Here is a 17,040-nt window from a genome sequence, read left to right on the forward strand (position 1 = left end):
TACACAAAGATATTTCAGGGACCACATGAACCCTTCACTGATTTTTTACAAAGGCTGAACACAGCTATAACAAAAGCGGTATCAGATAAAGAATTAAGAAAAGTATTAACTGAGTCCTTGGCATTTGACAATGCTAATGCAGAATGCAAAAGAATACTTACACCATTAAAGATCAGATCAGCTCCTTTAGAAGAATGGATTCAGTATACTAATGGTGTTGAATCTCTTAACTATAGTAATGAGGCTTGGATAGGAGAGACAAATCCCAGAGGTGAAAGAAGGCCCCGTGGTACCAAATGTTTTAAATGTGGTACACCAGGTCATATAAGTAAAAACTGTACATGGGGTAATTCTAGAAGTAATACTCCTTCTAGGAATAGCCTAAACAGAAGACCCCAACCACCTCCTGGATTATGTAGAAGATGTGGCAAAGGCCGACATTGGACCAGTGAGTGCATATCAAAAATAGATATACGAGGCAACCCTTTACTAGCGGGAAACGCCTCAGGGGGCCTCTTGCAGGCCCCCAAATCAAATGTGGTAAGAACATTCCCAGCCACTGTGGAAGACATTCCTCTCCAGGACAACTGAATAAACCAATACCTAATGTAAAAACCGACACTGCAATGGATGATAAAACAGCTCTGATAGATGAATCACAGTTTACAAAGAACACAATAAAACAAATATTTTGGCAGACTTCCATAAATGAACAAAGACCAAAGCTTAGAATTCGAATTAATGGCTTGGTTCTGGAGGGCCTGGTAGACACAGGTGCAGATGTGACTGTAATTACACCAAAATCATGGCATCCAAATTGGCCTCTTCAAGAGGTAGATGTCCAACTTTTAGGAATTGGCACCCTATCTCAGATAAAACAGAGTTCGAGATGGGTTGAATGCCAGAAGGGCCAGAAGGGCCAGAAGGATAGAGAGGAAGGCTGAAGCCATATGTAGCAAATGTAGCAGTAAATCTATGGGGCCGAGATTTGTTACAACAGTGGAATACCCAGATTAAAATTCCTACACTCTCAGAAAAGGAATACAGGCCAATGCATGTTTCTAGGAATAATATCATAACATGCTATAAAAAACAGTCACCAACCATTCAGGCTGTACACAAACAGAGCACAACTGCTGTTGAACTCTCAGAAGTACCAACTGCCTTACCTTTAAAATGGCTAACTAATAAACCTGTCTGGGTTGGACAGTGGCCTTTGACAAAAGAGAAGCTACAAGCTTTAGAACAGCTGGTTCAAGAGCAGTTAAATGCTCAACACATTGAAGAATCTGCTAGCCCTTGGAATTCTCCTGTATTTGTTATTTTAAAAAAGTCTGGTAATTGGAGAATGCTGACAGATCTGAGAGCTATTAATAAAGTAATTCAGCCAATGGGCTCCCTACAGACTGGGATGCCCTTGCCCTCTCTGCTACCCAAAGAATGGCCTATAATAGTTATTGACTTAAAAGACTGTTTCTTTACCATACCCTTACAAGAAAATGATAGAGAAAAATTTGCCTTCACAGTTCCTAATTATAACAATTCCCAGCCAGTCAAGAGATATCAATGGAAGGTCCTCCCACAGGGAATGTTAAACAGCCCTACCTTATGCCAATACTTTGTGCAAAAACCATTGGAGATAATTCATGTAAAGTTTCCACAATCCATAATTTATCACTATATGAATGATATCCTATTAGCTGATCCAAAGTTAGACACATTAGAAAGCATGTTTGAAGAAGTAAAAAAGTTTTGCCTCGCTGGGGACTGCAAATTGCTCCTGAAAAAAATACAAAGAGGAGATTCTATTAATTACTTAGGATATAAGATAGAGTTACAAAAAATTAGACCCCAAAAGGTACAACTGAGGAGAGATCGATTAAAGACTCTTAATGATTTTCAAAAGTTGTTAGGAAGCAATTCAAAGTTATTGGGTATCATGGGAATACCCAAAGATGGACTACAAAATTTGGCTAATACTCTAGAAGGGGACAAAGAATTAAATAACCCAAGAGAATTATCAGCCGAAGCTGAGAAGGAATTGGCTCTAGTAGAAAAGACAATTCGAGAAGCACATGTGGATCGTGTGGATCCAGAACTTAAATGCATTCTTGTCATATTCCCCTCCAGACATTCCCCCACAGGTATTTTGATGCAGAGGGAAGATATTATATTGGAATGGATATTCCTACCACATAAACCAAATAAGAAATTAAAGACTTATATAGAAAAGATCTCTGATTTGATTCAAAAAGGTAAATTAAAACTTTGTCAGTTGACAGGAATGGACCCAGCAGAAATTGTAGTACCTTTAACTAATGAGGAAATTTCATCACTATGGAAAGATAATGAATACTGGCAGAGAGCCTATAGTAACTTTTTGGGAGAGATTAACAACCATTATCCCAAAAGCAAGAGAATAGAATTCATAAAGAAGACTGAATGGGTCCTTCCTCACATTGTACGACACAAGCCAATTTCTGGAGTCCTCACATTCTATACTGATGCAAATAAATCAGGGAAAGCAGGATACAAATCAGGAGACTTAAGTAAAGTGGTACAAAGTCCATACAGCTCTGTACAAAAGGCAGAACTGTATGCCGTTCTTATGGTACTGATGGACTTCACAGAACCCCTCAATATAGTCACTGACTCTCAATATGCAGAGATAGTTGTTTTACACATTGAAACTGCTGAATTTATTCCTGATAATACAGAATTAACTTCATTATTCATACAATTGCAGGAAATCATCAGAAAAAGGGAACATCCCATATATATAACACATATCAGATCCCATACAGGTCTGCCAGGACCTCTAGCACAAGGTAATGATGAGATTGATCAGTTACTAATAGGTAATGTGATAGAAGCCTCAGAATTTCATAAGAAACACCATGTAAATAGCAAAGGTTTGGAGAAAGATTTCTCCATTACTTGGCAACAAGCTAAGGATATTGTGAAAAAAATGTCCTACTTGTTTCTTCTATAACCAAACTCCATTACCTGCAGGAAGCAATCCAAAAGGTATACAAAGAAATGAAATTTGGCAGATGGATGTGTTTCATTTTGCAGAATTTGGAAGATTAAAGTATGTACACCATACCATTGACACCTATTCAGGATTTCAGTGGGCAACTCCTATGAGTTCTGAAAAGGCTGATTCTGTGATTACACACCTATTAGAAGTTATGGCCATCATGGGAATACCTGTACAAATTAAGACAGAAAATGCCCTGCATATGTCTCCAATAAAATGAGACAGTTCTTTGCTTATTACAATATAAAGCATGTTACAGGTATACCACACAATCCCACAGGCCAAGCAGTCATAGAAAGATCCAATCGAACTTTAAAGGATATGCTAAATAAACAGCAACAGGTAACAATGACTCCTAGAAATAGATTGCATAGTGCTTTATTAACCTTGAATTTTCTCAATGCTGATGAGAAAGGAACAACAGCTGTGGAGAGACATTGGACGACAGACAAAACTCCTGAGCTAAACCAACCGGTTTATTTCAATGATGTGTTGACCTCAGAATGGAAACCTGGATATGTCCTACGTTGGGGAAGTGGTTTTGCTTTTGTTTCCACAGGAGAAGAAAAGCTATGGATACCAACAAAATTAATAAAAATTCGATTCGAACAGGAGAAACCCCTTGATGAGGAGAAGTGAAAGATCATCTACCAATGTGACATCTCTTCAGGTTGTAAGAAAAATTTAACAATCAAAGGTTGGGGTAGGGTTCTGTTTTTGTCTTTCCAGGATAATGGAAATACCCATCTTCCAGAAATCATAAGGCCTTGGATATCCGGATGTTTACAGCAGAAAGAAAGAATTGGTACCAATAGGTACCAATCTACACAGGGTAAGATATCACTGTCTAACATCTATATCTCTATCAATCTAGAATAGTTGTGGTTCCAATTTAATTATAAACCAAGCTGGCTTTGGAGATGGAATTGGCTCATTCCTTCTCTAAACCCAAGCATATTGATAAAAGAAAAGGTTGAGAGATTCTTCAGTCCCATATCAGAAGAGCCCTCTGGTGTGAGACAGAAGGAAACCAATTATAAGGGACCATTATCTTCAAGATTCTAATTCACTCCATGCTTACTCTTGATTTCTTGGAATCCTTTCTTACATGTCATGACATCTTTAAATCCAAACCTTCCATTCTGATAAAAAATAAGTTCTTTCCAAAAGCAATCTCTGAAGTCTCCAGAAGGAAGATGGGGCCCCAACAACAACAACTCTACCCAATCTAGAATGATGCAATGATAATCATCATCATACTACACTTCTTGCCAGAATTTCAGACAATCTTACCCATTACTCTGAGAGTTGCTGCAGAATCTACAGTTAGTCTAACTGAGATTTAACTATCTGAGCTTTCTCACAATACCCAACAGAGATACCATCGCCCACTAAACAGCAGGAAGCAATTCTAAGAAAACGACGCCCCTTATCCCTAAGGTTTCATATTTCTCAGGGTTATGGATAATAGTTCTAGGGTTGGGGGTGGAAGAAACTGTTAAACTCAGTACTCTCCTTAAGGAAAGAAAATATGTCTCAAAAAAAAGGGGGGGGGGAAGAAGAAATGGAATGGATAGGTATAAGATATTATGGTAGACTATCATATACATTAGTAAACAAATTTAGTAATATAGCAGCCTTTGCACTGTTATGAATTCTTATATGTTGATACAAATATAAACTTTTTACATTCCTATTTAAGATAATTTGTGTATTGATACAAATACAGAACTATGTTTGTTATATTGTACACATATTTTTACTCTTATTTGAAATATTTGTATATTGATACAAATGTGAATTTATATCTGTCATACTGTATGTATGTTCTACTTCTGTTTAAGATATTCTGTATACTGATATATATTTAGGATTATTATCATATTGCATATTGCACTATACATTCCTACCTCTGTTAAAGATATTTTGTGTTTTGTCACAATTTAAAGTCATTGTCCTTTTACTGTACATTTGCTTACAGACTGTTTGCCTTATTTATAGGAAGCTTAGTCCTTAGGTTGTTTAGGTAGATAAGACTTACAGAGTTATTGTCACCTATGCTTGTCATCTCTATAATTATGTTAGGTTATCCAGATTTATAAGTACATAGGTCAGATGGACAGGTATATCTTCAAACACTTCATGGACCTAGAGAATATGGCAGTTAAATAACTTAGAATTCTGTTGACGTGAGACACAATTGCTCCTGGCAGCACCAATTTGATCCCAAGAGAATGTTGGGCTTCTAAGACATTTCCATCTGGAAGTTTGTCTTCTTGGCACAAAATGGCCTACTGGGCAAAGAACTGCCCTTGCCTCAACTGCTGACAGTACAAATGCTGTCCTTTCTGGACAAGCGGGACACAAGGAAAGCGACCACTATACTTTGCCAAGACAGGGTAAGATGGTCTTTCAGAATTCCTGCTTCTGAAAATGGTCTGTCGGATACTCTAGGCCTGTAGCCAATTTGAATGCACCAACGATGCTGAGAAACACTAGGTGACTGTCTAGGCTGCTAGCTGTCTCTGTCTACTCTTGTAAGACTCCTGAAAGTTGCTTGCGTCCTTCTCCCATTTCTCAGGTATTATTATATTCCTTCTCAGGTCTTTGATGAGGTTGGAGATTAGCAGTTATAGTTACAACTTAGTATATATACATATATAATATCTTAGATAGAATATATTAAGTATTAGACTCAGGTTCTTTAGGATAGGACACCTTTTGGAATGATCTTTGTAACATGCCACCTACCCATGCCCTAGACTTCCCTGGATTTTACTATGTGTTTTTTGCTTGATATTGTTTGCACTTATTATAATTCCAACTTATCTAGGTCTTTATCCCTCATTACTCCTGGACAATATTTGATAACCATCTCTTTGTATATAGTCTTGTATTAGGTTAGAACTTTCTTATTTAGACAAAAGGGGGAAATGTAGTGGATAGCCATCCCAGCATTGGCCTGGAAGTTCCAACCCCCATAGAGGCTTCGGTAATGGTCACGCCCACAAGGCAGGGTGGAGGAGGAAGTGGAAGACCAAGGATCGGGAGGAGGTCTCTCTCTTGGTTCCAGGACCCTGGACGCTGGAGATAGACTGAGCAGAGTTCTCCAGAGAACACTGCTGGACTGTGCCATACCTTTGCCAGACCCTGCAACCTATCCCTTCATTTGTAAGTTACCCCACAAAATAAACCTCCCTTTTAACTATGTGGAGTGGCCTTAATAATTTCACCAATACTTACCATCATGAATGGACAATGGGACACATTTCCACCATTGCCATATTTTCCCTATGTGCATGCCCCATTACCCCCACCCCCCCCCCGTAAAGCCCACCATCGCTCCCTGGCTTGTTGCTGTCTCCATCCCCACACAGAGGCAGCCATTTTGCATCCTCCTCCCAATCACTCTCTTGCATGATGTCTGTCTCGTGGTGTGAACTTTTCAGTACTCCTTGGCCTCTGATCACCAAGATCATCTTTAGCTGAAAAATCCTTTGGGTAGGTGAAGTAGCACATGCTTACACTCTCAGGAGATGGAGGCAGGAGGATGAGAAATTATATGTTTTCACATGAGAGGAGCACAGAACAGAAACTGCCAACGTGACCCCCTCATGATATGGTTAAGGTTGTTCCTGCAGGTAAGAGAGAGAATAGCCAGAGGCATTTGCGAGAGTCAGGAGCAGAGAGAGAAGGAAGTAGATTGAGCATGGACAGCTGACCCCACATGGCCAGGGCTGTAGGTGAGAGGAGGGAGAGCAATCAGCGATAGAGAACGGGAAGAGTGAGGTGAGAACAGCAGGCAGGGAGGAAAGCATCGCCGTTATAAAGAGAACCAACGGTATCTGGGATGAGGGAAGCCTGGGGAGGTAAGAACTCAGCATGGACGGTTTGCCCTGGATAACAGGTGCTTGTGGTACTGATGTTGTGGGGTGTCCACCAGAGAAGACTGCTTGGACATGGGCCAATAAAACGTCTTTATTAGCTGGCACTGAGTGTTCAGGATCCCAGTGTAGCATCTAGTCTTTCTCAGGGTGAGCTTTTAAGCACACACACACACACACACACACAAACACACACACACACACACACACACACACACACACACACACACACACACATTCTGGGTTGACATATTTCAGTTAACAAGAACAGTTAGCCAGAAGGGGAACCACAGAAGCTTTTGCAAGGTTGGTCCATTTAGAGACTTTCCCAGGACTATGGACTTGGATGGATTAGGCCTTTGTTTTAGTTTTGGCAGGTGGTGCTGTCTACCTGCTGAGTTTTATTGCTTGAATGGCACTTCCATCATGGAGTCAGTTGTGCTAAGGTCTGGGGGCTTACTAAGATGTGTGGCCTGTGGGAGCCCACAGTAACTCCAGTTTGTGGCTCTATTCTATCTTGACTCAAGGTCAGACAGTTCAAGCTTGACTTTGCTCTTAAGGCTGGATAATAGGATGTTTGGCCAACGGCATGGCTACTAGATGTTTTGAGAATTAAGGAGATGTCGATGCTTGTTTGTTCCTTGAACCATGATGTTCTTGAGATGGGGAGGTCTTTTTGCCTCCTTGCTTCTGTATAAAAAGGCTGTGAGAAATGAACTTGGGGCTGCTGTGGTATTGACTCAGAGCCCTCCCAAACCTATCCTGTGTCTCTGTCTTTTCTTTCATGTCTGTTTTTCCTAGCTTTTTTTTTTCTCAATCCTCACTCCCCTATTCAGGACTATTCAACAGGTTGGGTGGGACCCAACAGTGGCCCTGTTACACTGAGAGGGACTGGAAACCAGCCTGGGCTTTGATATGCCACCATGGCAGCCATATGTCCCTTCTGCCAGAGGTAAGAGAAATGACTCCTTTTGGCAGGTGGGAACCAGTTCACAAGTTCCTGAGGAATGCTGTCTTTTATCTAACTGCCAGAAATCCTGTAGTCCAGCTTGCCCTCCTCATGTTTGCATATTTGGACAACCTGAGATGTAACCCTTCTGCTATATAACAAATTCAATGTGGTATAGATAAAACTCTACCTCAAAAAGGAAGAGAGAGAACAATAAAAAGGGAAGAGAAGAAAAAGGCAGAGGGCCACTATCAAAACACAAAAGGAGCAAACAACAGTCCCTCCCAGGCCATACCCAGGTGCTTTTTGGTTTGTTTGTGGTAGTCTCTTACAGTTACCCAAGCTGGCCTTCATCCATGTCAATCTTCCTGTTTCAGGGCTCCATCGTGTTGAGATTACACGTGTGCCCCATCTCCACATCCTGTGACTGAGTGTTTGTAACCAGCACGGCGTTGATTTGGGGGCAAAGCTTAAGTAGGGCTCTTGTCTAGAGAGGATGGGCATAGAGGAACATGCATGATAACAGTGGTCCGGGTTTCCCTAGACTGGAGCCAAGATCCTTTCAAGGTGTCACGTAGCCCAGGGCAGATGCACTATCCCCACCCCTGCATGCACGCATGTGTGCACGCGCACGTGCACCCCCATTTCTAGAATTTCAATCACTGTCTTTTTTTTTTTTTGGTTTTTCAAGACAGGGTTTCTTTGTGTAGTTTTGGTGCCTTTCCTGGATCTCGCTTTGTAGACCAGGCTGGCCTTGAACTCACAAAGATCCGCCTGCCTCTGCCTCCCAAGTGCTGGGATTAAAGGCGTGTGCCACCACCACCCGGCTTCAATTACTGTCTTTCAGGTAATGTGTGGCCCTGTGTTTTTCAAAGCTCCGAGTCTGGGGCTTCCTTGGGCCGGATGGATCTTTTAAAGCAGATTCTAAACAGCCCTCCCTCTAAGTCACACTTATTAAATAATACTTTATATGTATGTTCTAACTGGTGTGATTGATGCAGGTGTGTGTGTGTGTGTGTGTGTGTGTGTGTGTGTGTGTGTGTGTGTGTCTAAGATGCTCTAAAGACTAAACCCACTGCAGGGATCAAAAAGAAATTTCAATTGCTAATTTCCCAGCACTGGGATATCTGAAAGGATTGCCACAGGTTCAGTGTGGAAGGCACGTATTTGACATTCCTACGTAATAACCCTCTCTCAAATTGCATTGGTTTCCAGAAACAAGAACTCTGTGAGGGGGTATGTGGGGTGTGTGGGAGTATCCCTTTGTCTCTTTGTTGTTGTTTTTGAGGCAGGTCTCAAAACATAGCTGACATGGGCCTTGAACACTTGCTTCGTCTTCAAGAATTACAGTTTTGCCCCTCCCTCCCTCCCTCCCTCCCTCCCTTCCTCCCTTCCTTCTCTCTCTCTCTCTCTCTCTCTCTCTCTCTCTTTCTTTTTTCTTTTTTTCTTTCTATTTTAAAAAGAAGAACTAGTGGGTGGTGGTGGTGCACACCATTAATCCCAGCACTTGGGAGGCAGAGGCAGGTGGATCTCAGTGAATTTGAGGCCAGCCTGGGCTACAAAGAGAGTTCCAGGACAACCAAGACTGTTACACAGAGAAAACCTTGTCTTGAAAAACCAAAAAAACAGAAGAGGAGGAGGAGAACAACTACTGCTAGTTTGTTTATTTGAGCTCATGGCTCCAGACTGCTGGAGTCTATGGATGACGCCTGTTGTCTCTTTCCCAGGAACTGAGACTTGAAGAGCCCCTGGCCACTAAGACAGAACATTCTTTAAGTCCCCCACCTGGTTCCGGACCATAGATCACCTTGGAAAGAGCTTGTATTTCCCCAGCGCTGTCTTAGTTCCACATTTGGTGCCCAGAACGGGGAAGTGAAGAGATGGAAAGAGACACACATCATGGAAATGTAAGTCTATCACCAGGCTGTAAGTCATTTGGAACAAAGGCATTTTTATCAGCCTAAAGCTCAGAAAGTCATGCCAAGAGATTCAGGGAGGAACTGGTTAGGTCTCTCTTTCTCCAAATCACTTCCCCACTCATTCTCTCTCAGGTGGTCAAACATGGCAACCTTGACTATTAACAAAATGCCATTGTGTCATTTCAAAGGCATGATTCATGGCATCGCAGTTGGTTTTTATTAGGTATTTCCCACATACTCCAGAGTACATCCTTTGTGTATATCAGCTGATGGACTTGGCACAGTAACTCCATGAGGTGGGATTTACCATCCACAGGTAAGGGATTATACAGTGGCTCACACACAGTTGGCACCATGTTAGCTCTTTATTTTCATTGACCCAACTTACATAATTTTAGACTTTGACCTGAGCCTTGGAAAATAAGTTCAGTTTCAGTCTTTGGAGGTAGGGAGAAGGTAAAGAGCTAATATAAACCCAAGGCAGAAGGAAGGTAACTAAACTCTTAAGGATTGTGTGGTGACTGGGAGATCACTGGTTTCTCTAGAGTGTCTGTCTATTGACTTGAAGTCATGACTTCGTGTTTCAGTTGAGGGTTTCTGTTGCTGTTAAAAAACACTATGACCAAAATCAAGTTGGGGAGGCTTACACTTCCACATCACAGTTCATCATGATAGAAAGTTCAGGAACTCAAGGGAGGAACCTGGAGGAGGAGCTGATGTAGAGGCCACACAGGAGTGCTGCTTACTGGCTTGCTCCTCATGGCTGGCTCAGCTGCTTTCTTATACAACTCAGGACCATCTGCCTAGGGTTTGCACCACCCACACTGGGCCAAGTCCTCCTGCATTGGTCATCCATCAAGAAAATGCTCTACAGCCCTTTCTTAATTGAGTGTTTCACTTCCCAAATGACTCCAGCTTGGGTCAGGTTAACATGAACCTAACCAGCATACAGCGGAGACTAATCACATCCCAGAGGTCTCATTTCTCAGTGTTCTGCAATGACAATTACATTTAACATCAAACCGTAGGGTTACTGAATGTATTTGTAGGTACCTAGCTGACTATCTCCCCAAATAATCTTGTTTATCTGTGAGAATAAACAAGCTATGGTCATGCCATTTTTTAAAAGCTCCTCTATTTTGGTTAAATAATTACAATTCCTGAAACCACAGTAACTTAGTTCCCAGAACTAAAATTACTTGTTTTTCTGGATTTTTTTTTTCTTCCCTGCCCTATCAGCTCCCGAGTAATGGCCCCCAGTAATGGCTGGCCACCAGGGATGGTCATGGATTACCTGATAGTCTTCAATCCACCCCTCACCTTACATTTCTAGCTAACCCAAGCAATTTCCAACTAGAATCCAAAAACAAACAAACAAACAAACAAAACACAGAGAATTTGCAGTTCCCTCTCCTCTTCCCATTTTCTTCCTCATAAGCACTACCTTGCTACTGGAATTTTGGTGTTTCTTCATGGATGACAGATGATACAGGGGAAATTAGGGTCTCCTTTTGGAGTTTTTCATCTCATTAATAAAAGACCTTAAGAATTTACTCTAGGCCGGGCTCTGGTGGCACACGCCTTTGATCCCAGCACTCGGGAGGCAGAGGCAGGCGGATCTCTGTGAGTTTGAGGCCAGCCTGGTCTACCAAGCGAGATCCAGGAAAGGCGCAAAGCTACACAGAGAAACCCTGCCTTGAAAAACAAAACAAAACAAAAAAACCAAAAAAAAAAAAAAATTTACTCTAGCTAGGTGCTGGTAGTACACGCCTTTAATTCCAGAACTTGGGAGGCAGAGACAGCAAGATCTCTGAGTTCAAGGCCAGCCTGTTCTACAGAGTGAGTTTCAGGATAGCCAGGGCTACACAGAGAAACCCTGTCTCAAAAGAAGAAGGAGGAGGAGAAAGAGAAAGGAAAAAGAAAGAAAAGAAAAGAAAAAATTTACTTAAAATAGACTGGTGTGGGCTTTTGAAACCTCAAAACCTCCACTCAATGAAACACCTCCTTCAACAAGGCTACACCTTCTGGTCCTTATAATTCTTTCAAACAGTTCCACTCTGTAGTATCTAAGCATTCAAATATATGAGCCTATGTGGGCCATTCCTATTCACACCACTACAGCAGGCAACCTGTAAACTTCAGCAACTGCTGGAGGAAAAGAATGGAGACGAGAAGAAAGTCATGCAATTTAAGGTGTCGTGGAGGTAAGATGCATGCTAGACAAGTAGCCACATGACTTTACCAGGACAAGATGATTGCAGGCCGGAAGGCCATCCTCAGGTGGGCTAGTAGCAACCACTAGATCTAAGAAGCCTGCTAGAAGGATTGGCATCATGGTAGTGCCAGCTAGAAGGATTGGCATCATGGTTGTGCCAGCTGCTTGCTAAGTGACGCGTCCCCCAGTATCCTAAGAGTTGACAGTTCTTAGTGGGTGTGGTGGCACACACCTTTAGTCCCAGAACTCAGACAGAGATAGGCAGATATTTGTGAGGTCAAGGCTAGCCTGGTCTACAGAGTGAGTTCCAGGACAGCCAGAGCTACACACAGAAATCTTGACTCAAAATACTAAAATAAGGAGGAAGTAAAAAAGAAAGAGTCCACACATGACAAGTACTGGAAAGAGGTGAGAAGCAGCCAGACGTGGTGGCACACACCTGTGACTGCAGGACTTGGAAGACAAAGGCAGAAAAACTTCAAGGCCAGCTGAGCTACATAGTGAGTTTTGGGTAAGCCTGTGCTACAGTATGACTTTCTGCTTCAAAGAAACAAATAACAATAACAACAAAAGAGATAACCCTAGGTCTAGAATTTTTACTTTCCAAAACACCTTGTGATTCAATAAATTAAAAACCTAGCATTTATCTTCTGATATGGCAAAGACTTGCCTTTCCCTTTTTTGTGCTGAAGTTTGGCTCGTCCAGGACCTGTGAAGATGCTCTGCCACAGAGCTGTATCTAGGTTTGCTTCACTTTTTATATTTAATCGATGTCTCACTACATCACCCAGGTTGGTCTTGAACTCTCTCTGTAGCCTTGGCCAGTCTTGGAAGGAAATTCTAATCTTCTATCTCTACCACTAAGCCCAGATTTTTTTCTTTTTCTTTTCTTTTCTTTCTTTCTTTCTTTCTTTCTTTCTTTCTTTTTTTGAGATGGGATCTTGCATAGCCAAGGCTATCCTAAAATTTGTAACCCTTCTGACTCAGATTCCCAAGGGCTTCAAAAGGCAGGTGTCAGAATACCTGGGTATGACATTTCATTATTTATTTCTCTGTCTATCTAATTATTTATTTATTATTTGGGTTTTTGAGGCAGGGCCTAACTATGCAGTTCAGCCTAGCCTCAAACTCACAACAATCCTTCTGCCTCAGTTCCCCAGTGCTGGGATTACAGGTGTGAGGCATCATGCCCAGCTGATACAACTAAGAGGCAAAGTTAAGGGGATATTGTTTCTCATTTATATTTATTATTTATTTAGTGTGTGCATGTGCACACTCGAGCATGCCTATGTGTTGTGGAGAGCAAAGGAAAACTTGAGGAAGTCAGTTTTCTCCTTCCACCTGTGGATCTGGGGAATCGAACTCAGGTCATCAGACTTGGTACTTTGCCCTGTTTTCCATCCTGCCCCTCACACCTGCTCCCCCCCCCCCCACTTGAGACAGTGTTCACTGTGTAACTTCACCTGGTAGGGGAGCTCACAATGTAGATCAGTGTGACTGAGAACTCAGCGACCCCACCACACCCCGCTCTCCTCACCCTCTGTTTCTTCAAGAAAATTTAAGCGGGATGAATGGTGGCGTACTCCTGGAATCCCAGTGCTCAGAAAGCTAAGAGAAGAGATCCCGAGTGCTAGGCTACCATTGGCTAAAGAGTGAATTCCAGGTCAACCTGGCTACACCAAAACTTTGTCTCACCAACAAAGTAAAAAATGTAAGCAAAACAAAGCAACAGCAACAACGAAACCCCAAAGTCCCCGAGGCTCAGATGCTTGAGTGGGAACTGAGTCCCTGGAGCCAGCTCACCATGCTGAGGGCCAGAACATTGTCCGTCTGCCTGTCTGGTCAGGTGCCTCTGTTCTGGTGGGTTGGCTACCGCCTTTTTGAGACTCAGCCCTTTCTCCGTTCCTCGTATTCCAGTTCTTTACGTAAATGCCGTCATGATGTTACGAGCAGAGTTTTGTGAGGGACAGCTGCTGTCAGCTGCTTAGTTATTTACATTATGTTTTCTTTCTTTTTTGTTTTGTTTTGTTTTTTCGAGACAGGGTTTCTCTGTGTGGCTTTGCGCCTTTCCTGGAACTCACTCTGTAGCCCAGGCTGGCCTCAGATTCACCGAGATCCGCTTGGCTCTGCCTCCCAAGTGCTGGGATTAAAGGCGTTCGCCACCACTGCCTGGCCTTATTCACATTATCTTAATCCTCTGAATAAGCCTATTGGGGGTTTACATACAGGAAAATGAGCCCTATAAACATTAGCAAGTTGCAGATCCTGACCCACCCAACTCATTGTATTAGTTTGTTCCCTTTCACAGCCTCTGTAAGAAAGCAAACACAGCCCTTCTGCCCTTCACTGGGCCCATGTTCACTATCTGTGTTCAGCTCTTGATGATCAGAAGACCCTCCTGCCCCTTCCTTCCCAAGACCCAGTTATGCCAAGAATATTTTGACAGGCATTTGCTTCCATAATTTATGTTAAATACGATGTCTATTTGTCCTACTTGACCCAAAAACAACTTGAGGAGGAAATGATTTCATCTTACAGATTATAGTCTATCATTTGTGGTGATATTTTATCTGTGTACCCCAATAAAGTTTATCTGAGGATCAGAGGAACAAGCCAGCCACTATATTAAACATGGAAGTCAGGCGATGGTAGCACACGCCTTTAATCCTATTTCAGGAGGCAGGGATCTGTCTGGATCTCTGTGAGTTCAAGGTCGAAATGGGAACAGAGCCAGGTGTGGTGGCACATTCCTTAAGTTCCAACACTAGTTAATTATAAAGTTTTAGGTGTCTGTACAGACAGACAGGAAGTGACGGAATTGGGCAGGAAGAGGAAGTGATGTAGTTGGACAGAGAGAGAGAGAGAGAGAGAGAGAGAGAGAGAGAGAGAGAGAGCGCAAATGAGATAACAGAACAGAAAGGCATATAGGCATGTGTATACCGAAAGTAGGTCTTTTGGAAGCTGAGGGTTGGTAAGGTGAGCTTGGCTTGTGGCTTTTCCTATTCCTCTGATATCTCAGTTTTTAACCCCAATATCTGGCTCTGTTTCTTTTTATTTAATAAGACAGTTTAGCAATTCATCTACAATCATTGAAGAAAGCAAATCCAAAAATTCAAGCAAGAACCTGGAGGCAGGAACTGAAGCAGAGACCATGAAGGAACCCTGTGTGTGCTGGCTTGCTCTCTATGGCTTGCTCAATTCACTTATAAGATCCAGAACTACCTGTGTAGGTGTGGCATTGACCAGGATGGCTAAGCCCTCCCACATCAATCATTAATCAAGAAAATACCCCATAAACATGTCCAAGAAGGCCAGAAGAGGACACTAGAACCCCTGAAGCTGGAAGTGGTTGTGAGCTGCCCAATGTGGGTGCTGGGAATTGAACTCTAGTCCTCTGGATGAACAACACATTCTCTTAAACACATCTGTCCAGGCCTGTAAATATATATATATTGCCAGAGCTGAGGACCGAACCCAGGGCCTTGTTAGGCAAGTGCTCTACCACTGAGCTAAATCCCCAACCCCCCAAAATAATTTATTTAACTTTATTTTCTGTGCATTGGTATGAATGTGTCAGATCCCCTGGAACTGGAGTTTGAAGCAGTTGTAAGCTGCTGTGTGGGTGCTGGGAATTGAACCTGGGTCCTCTGGGAGAGTAGCCAGTGCTCTTAACTGCTGAGCCATCTTTCCAGTCCCATAAGCAGCTGTTTTTGAAAAAGGATCCATTCAGCAGTATTCTCCTCAGGGTCTTTCTTGCTCAATGAATTTGTATTTATACAAGTTGGAGCTATCAATGGAACACCTGCTTTCTCTACACCTACCTTGTCTGCCATTTGAAGTATGTTCAAGATCCTTCCATCAAACTTCATTTTTCATCTTTCTAGTTAAGAGCTGAGAGCAGTGAGCAGTATCCAATCTGAAGGCTGGATGTTTTACTGTCATAAAATCCCTTGCCAAATAATTTAGTCCATTACCTTTGAGCTTAGCCTTAAATTTCAGGACACAGTCAGAATGCAGCCAAGCTCTTTTCCAGAATTGGATTTAAAGGACTTCTAACCTAGGCGCCAATGGAATCCTTGTTGCCTGCTGAAACCTTGTGAGCCAGGACTTCACTTACTTTTCTGTGGACATTCTGGTCTTCTGAAACACCCTCAGTGTGTCTCATTAAGCTCTGCTTGCAGCATTGTAGAGCTGCTCTTACCCACAGTTCCAAACTCCCCCACATTGTTCCAATAAACCAGTTTCAGGTTTGTTAGACTGGTCTCATTTCTGCTAACAATTTTGTGTATTATTTGCCTTTTTTGTCATTGACACAAAATACTTAACAAAAAAAGGTAAGGAAGGGCGCTGTGGTAGTTTGAATGAGGCATCTTGTACAGCCCAGATATTTGAATAATTGTTCTCTGATTGGTGGGGCTCTTTGGGGAAGTTTAGGAGGTGTGGCATTGCTGGATGAAGTATGTCACATTTACAGTGTGCTTCCTGCTTCCTGCTTGTGGTTTGTGAGTGCTCAGCTGTTCCAGTAGCTATGCCTGTCAGTTGCTACACTTCCCTGCTGTGATGGTGATAAACGCCTAAATTTCTGGAACATAAGCCCAAATAAATATAAGTTGGTCAAGGTGTTCTATCACAGCAACAGAAAGGCAACTAATACAGAAAGGGTTACTTTGTCTCAGTTTGTGGCAGGATGGTAAGAGTAAGCTAGTCCCGAAGGCAAGAGTCGAGAGAGCTGGTCACACTGTATTTGTGATCGGGAAGCAGAGAGATGAATGTTGTGGCCTAACTTTCTCCATGAAAAAAAAGAATATTTGGGGTTGGGGATTTAGCTCAGTGGTAGAGCACTTGCCTAGCAAGTGCAAGGCCCTGGGTTCAGTCCTCAGCTCCGGCAAAACAAAAACAAAAACCACCTTTTACTACATTTATTTGTGTGTGTACAAACGTGGGTGCTACCGTGTGCCTGTGGAGCTTGGAGAACATCACGCAGTAGTTGGTCCTCACTGCCCACTATGTGGGTCCTGGGAATACAACTCAGG

General features: G+C 42.4%; 1 pseudogene; it reads right to left on the bottom strand.

Moving 5' to 3' along the window:
* Positions 1-17,040, bottom strand: part of LOC118597071 — a 63,714-nt pseudogene that overhangs the window by 39,136 nt on the left and 7,538 nt on the right.

The sequence above is a fragment of the Onychomys torridus genome, chromosome 16 (genome assembly GCF_903995425.1).
Source record: "Onychomys torridus chromosome 16, mOncTor1.1, whole genome shotgun sequence".
Lineage (NCBI taxonomy): Eukaryota > Metazoa > Chordata > Mammalia > Rodentia > Cricetidae > Onychomys > Onychomys torridus.